This window comes from Hemicordylus capensis, chromosome 14 (genome assembly GCF_027244095.1).
Source record: "Hemicordylus capensis ecotype Gifberg chromosome 14, rHemCap1.1.pri, whole genome shotgun sequence".
Taxonomy (NCBI): domain Eukaryota; kingdom Metazoa; phylum Chordata; class Lepidosauria; order Squamata; family Cordylidae; genus Hemicordylus; species Hemicordylus capensis.
In genome coordinates, this window is record NC_069670.1 from 4,042,332 (window position 1) to 4,051,206 (window position 8,875).

The following is an 8,875-nucleotide window of genomic DNA, read 5'->3' on the forward strand; positions in this document are numbered from 1 at the left end:
CATGATGAATATTCATCCCCTGTGATGGTAAAGGTAAAGTGTTCTGTCGAGTTGGTGTTGACCTCTGACGCCCACAGAGCCCCGTGGTTGTCTTTGGTAGAATACAGGAGGGGTTGACCATTGCCTCCTCTCACCCAGTACGAGATGTTGCCTTTCAGCATCTTCCTAGATCGCTGTTGCCCATTATTTATTTATTTATTTATTTATTTATTTATTTATTTATTTAATTCCAAAAGGAATTTATTAATTCCTTACAAAAATGGCTCAGATATTGGTATTTCCCATAGTCTCGGAAAGATACCAGCAGGGATTCGAACTGGCCACCTCTGGCTTCCAACTGGTACCGATGGCCAAAATTTGTGGCCTGACGTACAGACCAAGTGGAAAATTCAGATCCGTGTTCTGAATTTCCTTACCTTGGTGCTGAAATTGACCCAATATATTCTGAACATGCCCTTCTCCCTTTCCCCTCAAAAGTTACAGATTTTTATCCATGTGACTGGTATCCACTTACAGAAGCAACGAGACACTATATTGAGTTCACATCAGTGTTGTTGTTTTTTTTAATTGTTTGGCAAACTCACATCACACAACAAAATACCACTGACAAACCATCTCTCGTTTTGAAAAAGAAATCAGGGCGATTATGATGCCCACCCTCCACATTTGGGAACTGGATGGATGTCTACAATTGGCTGCGGGTAAAAGGGTCTCGGGAAATGAATGAATGTTGAATGTTCATTCGCTTCCGATGTACCCGTTGGGTGCCAGAGACCTGCGGAGATTCAGTTGCCCCATCCAGAGCCCCACTGGGAAGACGGATAAGGCCTGGGATTGCCACACCCTCCGTGGCCACCATATCCGCCATATCCACCCATGCCGCCATTGCCACCATGGCAACCTGATCTCCCATAGCTGCTATGGCCACCGAAGTTTCCATATCCACCGTATCCGCCGCAACCGCTGTAGGCACCATGGTTGCAGGGTTGTGGTGTCATCGAACCGAACCAATGCCCAGATCCCAGAGGAGACGGTTCGCGGCCGGATTGATTGCTGCTGCTATGAGACAGGCCGTACGTTCCGTAATTCGCCATCCTTCCTACAGCAACGGAGACCTGAAATGGAAAAAGCCGAGTAGAGAGGCGATCCCAGGGTGCATTTGAAAACAGGGTGCATTTCTGAAAACATGATTTTCTTGTATTGAACTGTTTTCATGCATTAGTATGAATACACACGCTCCTTGATCAAAGGGAAGGGGGCACGGATCAATGAAAGGAACATCTGAAGCTGCCATATACTGAGTCAGACCATTGGTCCATCTAGCTCAGTATTGTCAACACTGACTGGCAGCAGCTCTCCAAGGTTTCAGGCAGGGGTTTTTCCCAGCCCTTCCTGGAGATGCTGCCAGGGATTGAACCTGGGATCTTCTAGATGAAAAGCAGATGCTCTTCCACTGTGCTACAGCCCCATTCCCTTAGGGGAGTATCTTACAGCCCTTACATGTCATCACCCATCCAAATACAAACCACAGTTGACCCTGCTTAGCAAAGGGAACAATTCACACTCACTGCCACAAAACTGGCTCTTCTCCCCACGTTATCGGCAGGTGACAATAGACAGATCTCTCTGTTTCCTTTCCATCTGAACTTTGTGTGGCTTTTTAATTTCTGTTCTGTTAAAGATTTTTATTTGGTCAGATTTTTATTTGGTCACCCACATTTTTAAAAAAAAGAAGACTGTTCCTTTCCTAAACAATGGGTGTCACCAAAGGTTAAAAAAAAATACTAATTCAAATATACATTGTCCCCACAAATGTACAGAATGCATCGAATCCAGAGACATCTTAGGAAATCCAATTCCCTGAGAAGCAGGAGAGCTTGAGAACTGTGGAAGTTGTGCATTTTGGCAAGAAAGGAATTTTGTAACGTTCCCTAGGAGGAACACACAGATCTCCTAATCTCCAGAACGGATTGGCTTCTTAGCTGGATGTGGCTCCCCCTTGTGGAGGATAGGGAGAGAACAGCGCTCTACTTTTCCTTAGGGATTTGGATACGGGCTTATAAACTCCAGCTGTGAAGCTTAAGCCCATATTGGCATCTGTGCGTTCTGAACCATGAAGCCCATGGTAGGGGATGGGAGCTGTAGCTCAGAGGAAGAGCATCAGCTTTGTATTTACTTGTTTGTTTGGTTGGTTGTTTATTCAGTTTTTACACCGCCCTTCCAAAGTGGCTCAGGGCGGTTTACAATTAAAACAAAAATTAAAACAAAACCATTTAAAACAAATTTAAACAAAATCAAATCAAAACCGTCAGAACCAGGACATTTTAAACCATCAGCTAACAATTAAAACATCATAAAAACAATTGAACAACCAGAACAATTAATAGAAGGCCCCAGGTTCAATCCCTGGCAGCACCTCCGGGTAGGTCGGGGAAAGACGCCTGCCTTAAACATCGCAGAAGCTGCTGCCAGTCAGTGCAGAAAATCTTGAGTGAGATGGACCAGTGGTCTGACTCAGTAGAAGGCAGTTTCCCTATGGTCCTATGAACTATCTTCTGGGAGGGGGCATAGCTCGGTACTAGAATATCTATCTATCTATCTATCTATCTATCTATCTATCTATCTATCTATCTATCAACAGCCATGAATGCACCACTGAGAGACCTTAAAGGCCAAGTTGAAGACAGATCATCCTGGAGAGAATCTATCTATGTGGTCGCTAAGAGTCAACACAGACTTGAAGGCACTCTATCTGTCTATCTATCTATCTATCTATCTATCTATCTATCTATCTATCTATCTATCTATCTATCTATCTATCAACAGCCATGAATGCACCACTGAGAGACCTTAAAGGCCAAGTTGAAGACAGATCATCCTGGAGAGAATCTATCTATGTGGTCGCTAAGAGTCAACACAGACTTGAAGGCACTCTATCTGTCTATCTATCTATCTATCTATCTATCTATCTATCTATCTATCTATCTATCTATCTATCTGTCTGTCTGTCTGTCTGTCCATCCATCGACAGCAATGAATGTACCACTGAGAGACATCAAAGGACATGTTGAAGACAGATCATCCTGGAGAGAATCTATCTATGTGGTCGTTAAGAGTCAACACAGACTTGAAGGCACTCTATCTATCTATCTATCTATCTATCTATCTATCTATCTATCTATCTATCTATCTATCTATCTATCTACCTACCTACCTACCTACCTACCTACCTACCTACCTACCTACTTACCTATGCCGTGGACTTACCCAAGTCTTTATGCAAAGGGCGAACAGCAGGTAGGAGCCAAGGGAAGAAGTATGGAGAGTCTTGAACTTGGTGATTCTTTTATACCTTGCCCCAGACAGCTGTATGGGGATGCTACTCCCGCCGTCTGCAACTTTTTGGGTAATTATAGGTACAGTTTTGTTGCCGGCATCACGCCTAGAAATATCTCGTATTTTTTCACCTTGATGCTTGTTTGTGCTTATTAGCTTTGAAGCATCCCAGCTTGGGACGATCTGAGTTTGCAGATTTCCTTAGCCGGATGTTCACAGGCAAGACACAATCCCTTTCTAAGGCAAAACATGGAAATGGTTTTGGTTTGGTCAATGACCGTAAATAAAGATTGACTTGACTTGATTGGAAATGGTGATACTTTTCGTGCTGTGACTGGATTCCGCCAGTCTAAGAGAACTCCGGGCTTGTGTTTCTCGCACTGCAGCCCTCCCTGCAGTCTTTTCCTTGGAGGAAAACAAAACACTACTAGCTTATGGCACAATCGCAGTTTCAAGAAGTGGGAACAACATGGAGAGAGTAGAAATGCTGCTGCTCTGTGCCTCACATAAGAACTTGGGGTCTCCCAGTGGACCTGATTGACCGCAGATTCAGGGCAGAGAAAAGGGAAGTATGCTTTGCGGGAGGCGTAGCTTGCAGAACTCCCTGCCACAAGGTGAGGTTACGGCCTTTGGCTGAGATGGCTTGGAAAAGGGATTAGGCCAGTTTATGTCGGAGAGGTCCAGTCATGGCCGGTAGCCATGAGAAGCTAAATGGAACCTCCATTGCTCGACGCAATCTACCTCTCTGAATACTAATTGCTGAGGGACACAGAACATGGGTGAGAGGTTACATAGGAACATAGGAAGTGACTATATTGAGTCAGACCATTGGCCCATCCCCAACCTGGAGATGCTACCAGGGAGATAGATAGATAGATAGATAGATAGATAGATAGATAGATAGATAGATAGATATGTATATACCACTTGATATGTGTATCTCTAGGCAGTACCTATGATCTGATGGTGATGATCTATGATAGAAGCTATGATCTTCTTCATGCAAATAGGAAGATGCCATAGGAAGCAGCCATTTACTGAGTCAGACTCTTGGTCCATCTCGCTAAGCATGATCTACTCTGACTGGCAGCAGCTCTACAGTGTTTTCAGGCAGGAGTCTTTCCCAGCCCTACTGCTCATGTCCTGTTTGGGGGCTTCTCAGAAGCATCCTATGGGTTATGGTTGGAATTAGATGGGCCATTGGTCTGATTTAGCCAGACTCATTAAGTCTCCATGAGAGTGGAACAGAGCCTCCCTGTTAAAAGGCAGTCTAGCTCTGAATCCTGGTGCAAACTATGGGAGAAGACCACTGCCTTCATGCCATGTCTTGGGGCTTCCCGGAAGCAGAACAGCTGCTCACTGTTGGAAACAATACTGGTCTCTAGGTGAGTCCTTGATCAGCAGGGCTTCTTTTTTTTTATGGCACATCAGCGTAGCTCACAATATACTGTTGGTGCCTGCAATTTATAAACAAACACTCTAAAACATCACCTTGCATGTGCTTAAATCTAGATGTAGTCGGGAAATTTAAGACCAGCAAACGGAAGTATTTTTTCCGCACGACACATCATCAACTGGTGGAATACTCTGCCACAAGATGTGGTGACAGCCCAAAACCTGGATGGCTTTCAGAGGGGTTGGTATAACTTTATGGAGGAGAGGTCTATTAAGGGCTACTAGTCAGAGGGCTATAGGCCACCTCCAGTCTCAAAGGCAGGATGCCTCTGAGTCCCAGTTGCAGGGGAGTCACAGCAGGAGAGAGGGCCAGCCCTCAACTCCTGCCTGTGGCTTCCAGCGGCATCTGGTGGGCCACTGTGTGAAACAGGATGCTGGACTAGATGGGCCTCCTTGGGCCTGATCCAGCAGCAAGGCTGTTCTTAGGTTCTTATGTCCTTGTGTTCTTAGTCCTTTGGATCTGAGCCATGCTGTGGATATACATATATTTATCTGCCTGTAAAACAGGGGTGTACACTTGGCGGGCCGGGGGGGGGGGGGAGAGTTGTCTGTCGATTTCTTCATAAGTGGAGTTGTTTTCAAAGGACGCAAACCCTAATCATTAGCACTTTAGATGTGGGTTGTGTTGTGAAAGAGAAGGCTCCCTACAAAAAAGTCTTATACGCTTGGGAAAGCAAAGTCGTCTTCCAGAGGAGTCTGTTAGGGCAAATTACTCCCCTCCAGTAATCTATGGGAGGAGTTACCACCTGGGATTCCCTCCGGAGGAATTTAGACAGTGGGAACAAGAAAGTTGGTGGTAAGGGGGAACCTGTAGAAAAAGCTGCTTGGAGCCAACATGAATTGCTGGAATCCATAGCATTATTTTTTCGGATCAGAAATCAACACTTTTTTAAATACTTCATTATTCTGAAGTGAAATTGGCCATTTCAGAGTTCCCCCAAAGGGAAACTGTACTTTGAAGAGAAGGTCAGGCTGGTACCCATCTGGAGAACCTCATGGTGTGTGGCCGTAGCTAACATCTGCTTGGCATGCAGAAGACCGCAGATGCATTCCCTGGCAGCATCTCCAGGTAGGGCTGGGAAAGGCCTGACACCTTGGAGAACTGCTGCCGGCCCGAGCAGAAAATACTGAGTTCGATGAACCGTCAGCCGGACTCTGGAAGGCAGCTTCTTGTTTTCCTATGGAGAAAGATGAGAGAATTTTCTCAAATGGTCTCTCTAAGGGGAGTACCCTTAGAAGGTTAGGCCGCATGTGCTTTTTGCTAAAAATATTAAATAGATTCAGTGTGCTGGGTGTCAGGGGATGAGGTGGGCTCCTAGTCCTTCCTGAACTCCAGAATGACTGGGTAAGCACCAAAAAAAAAGAAAAAGAAAAAGAAAAAGGAAGGAAGGAAGGAAGGAAGGAAGGAAGGAAGGAAGGAAGGAAGGAAGGAAGGAAGAAAGAAAGAAAGGAAGAAAGAAAGAAAGAAAGAAAGAAAGAAAGAAAGAAAGAAAGAAAGAAAGAAAGAAAGAAAGAAAGAAAGAAAGAAAGAAAGAAAGGTCAGCCTCAGGAACAGCCAGGGAAGGAGGTACGTTTGTCACCCGAGACCTCCTCCTGGCTTGCTGCATTCAGCCAGTTCCCTCTCCTGGAGAACTCCTGGTGTCCCTACTCAGAAGCAGCCTCTCCTCATTGTCCTGAAGTGCTCCAGTGCAGAACTGACAGGGCTTAAAGCCTACTTCCAGCCCCGCCCCCTCCCTGGCCTTGCTTCCTGTTTCCTGCCCCACCCAACCTAGCTGTCTCCCCGGAACTATTCCCTGCAGCTCTTTCCCTGCCTTGCCCGCTCAACCCCACCGGGATCTGACCCGTCTGGACCCTTCTCATCTCTACCACCCCCTGAAGGGAACGAAAGCTCCACAGGAGGGTTGCCACACCCTTCTCCAGACTCCACAGGGCCACCCAAGCAACCAGGTAACATGGCATCCCGACACCGGGTGAATCCAAATCTTTGCTAGCTGAGAGCAATGCATGATTAGGTATCACCACCTTGGCTTCACAGATACTTCATGACATAGGTTAGTTTGTGAGATAAGGGCCGCATTCACACATCACGTGGGTCCAATGGGCCCACGGTTCCGCTATCCCCCCCCCCCCCCGTATGTATTTGGATGTCGAGGAGAGCATCCTCTCTGTAGCCAGCAAGACTGTGCTGGCTTCCTTCTTGCTTGAAGGACAGCCCACGTAGCCAATCACAGAGGGATAGAGGGAGGAGCTTCCTCTGTCAGCTTCAATCCAGACAACTGCAGCCTCCAATGCTGCGTTTGGATGCAACGGAAGCTCCCTGGACCCTTGGTTTTGAGCAGCGAAACACACTACAAACCAAGGATTTGAATTGGAGTCTCTGGAGCAAAACCTTGGGTTGCGGAATGGACGACCCAAAATATGTATTTATTTTATTTATTAATTAAAATATCTAATATACCACCCAGTCCACAGACTCGGGGTGGTGTACATGGCAAGAAGAGCATCTGAGATTTAAAAAAAACCCAAAACACTTAAATGAAAGGGCAAATGCCCGGTGGAAAAGCGATGTCTTCAATAACGATTTAAAGGCTGAAAGGGAAGAGGCAGACTGAATCTTGGGGAGGGGGGCAGGAGAGTTCCAGAGTAGGGGGGCAGCAACAAAGAAAGCCTTCCACGAGCCCTAGTACTACGGACCTCTCTGCGACCAGGGACCGAAAGAAAAGCAACCGGAAAAGATCTCACAGGATGGGACAGGACTGGCCGGGAAAGGTGGTCCTGAAGGTAAACAGATGCTAAGCCCTGAAGGGTTTTAAAGGTGAGAACCAGCACTTTGAACTGGACCCGGAAGCAAATAGGTAATCAGTGCAGCGACCGCAAGAGAGGTGTCACACTATCATATAGTCTAGCACCCATAAGCAGGCGGGCCGCCACATTCTGGACCAACTGAAGCTTCCGGGTCATTCAATTATGTATGGACATAAGGGTAAGGAAACCTCATTCCCCTGCAACTCTGGTCCCCCGTTATGTGTGAATGTGGCCTATTATTTTTCGGTCCAGACAGAACCAAGATTCATAGGCATTCCAGAACTCCAGCCTTTGAACCAAGAGGTCTAGGGACATGGGGAATTTAGTTATGCATAGCATTGACTTGTGGGGAGGAGAGGAAGCTGTCATCTGCGGAGTCAGAACCTTGGTCCACCTAGCGCAATATCTGCTCTGACTGGCAGTGGCTTTCCAAGGTTTTGGACAGGAGTCTTTCTCAGCCCTACCTGGAGAAGCTGCCAGAGAATGAACCTGGAACCTTCTGCATGCAATGCAGATACGCCGCCAGTGACCCTAACCCTAACCCTTCTTATAGCTTAACTAAGAAAATGGCAATGTTTGTATTGGCTTCTCTATTCTCCTAATAAAACCTCCAGTCTAATTAAGGAATATTCCATCATCTATTCTATTTGCGTTATCATTGAATGGTGCTGTTTAGCAGCAGTGGGAATAAGGGATGTATGCCCCATGACAGAAGCCTATGAGCCACATCACAGAAGGATTTCAGTCCAGAAAACAAAATCCAGAGCATCTTCTTGACCAGAGAGGGTCCTGAAACCAAAATCCCAGTTCTCTATAATATGCATTTGGGGAATTGGGTGTGTGTGTGTGTGTGTGTGTGTGTGTGTGTGGTGGCAGTTTACCAAGCAGATACTGCTACTACTGCAGTTTAAGGTGTGCACAAAATCAGAAAACCCGGTTCGGCTCAAATCAAACTAGACTCGAGCTGAATCGAGCCCGGGTCGGTTTTGTGCACACTGGAGGTAGTCCCGGTTCGATTCGAGTTTCAACTGGTTTGGGACTGGCTTGAGGGGTATGGAGGGTGGTGAAATTGGTTTTTTAAAATGGTGAATTACCACCACCATGGCTTTGGGGGACATGGTTTTGGTCTTCAGTGGCTCCACCTCACCCCGGGCTATTTCAGCCCATTTCAGGGCTTTTTCAGCCCTCTGTGTACGCACATGCGCACTGGCCACCTGTGTGACCCGAGGTCGAGCCTTTGAACCGAGCCAGTTTGAGCTCAGGCCAACTTGGCTTCGAG

At 46.5% G+C, this 8,875-nt stretch overlaps 1 long non-coding RNA gene across 2 annotated transcripts; it reads right to left on the reverse strand.

Annotated features, from left to right (window-relative positions):
- Positions 1–534: 534 nt before the first annotated feature.
- On the reverse strand, positions 535–6,516 carry LOC128337141 (uncharacterized). 2 transcript variants are annotated; one of them, XR_008312187.1, is made up of 2 exons: positions 6,379–6,516; positions 535–1,115 (listed from the first exon to the last, which is right to left on the reverse strand). It is a non-coding gene; the product is annotated as an uncharacterized LOC128337141 (long non-coding RNA). The 2 variants fall into 2 exon arrangements; XR_008312186.1 differs by having other exon boundaries at positions 6,363–6,516.
- Positions 6,517–8,875: the final 2,359 nt, after the last annotated feature.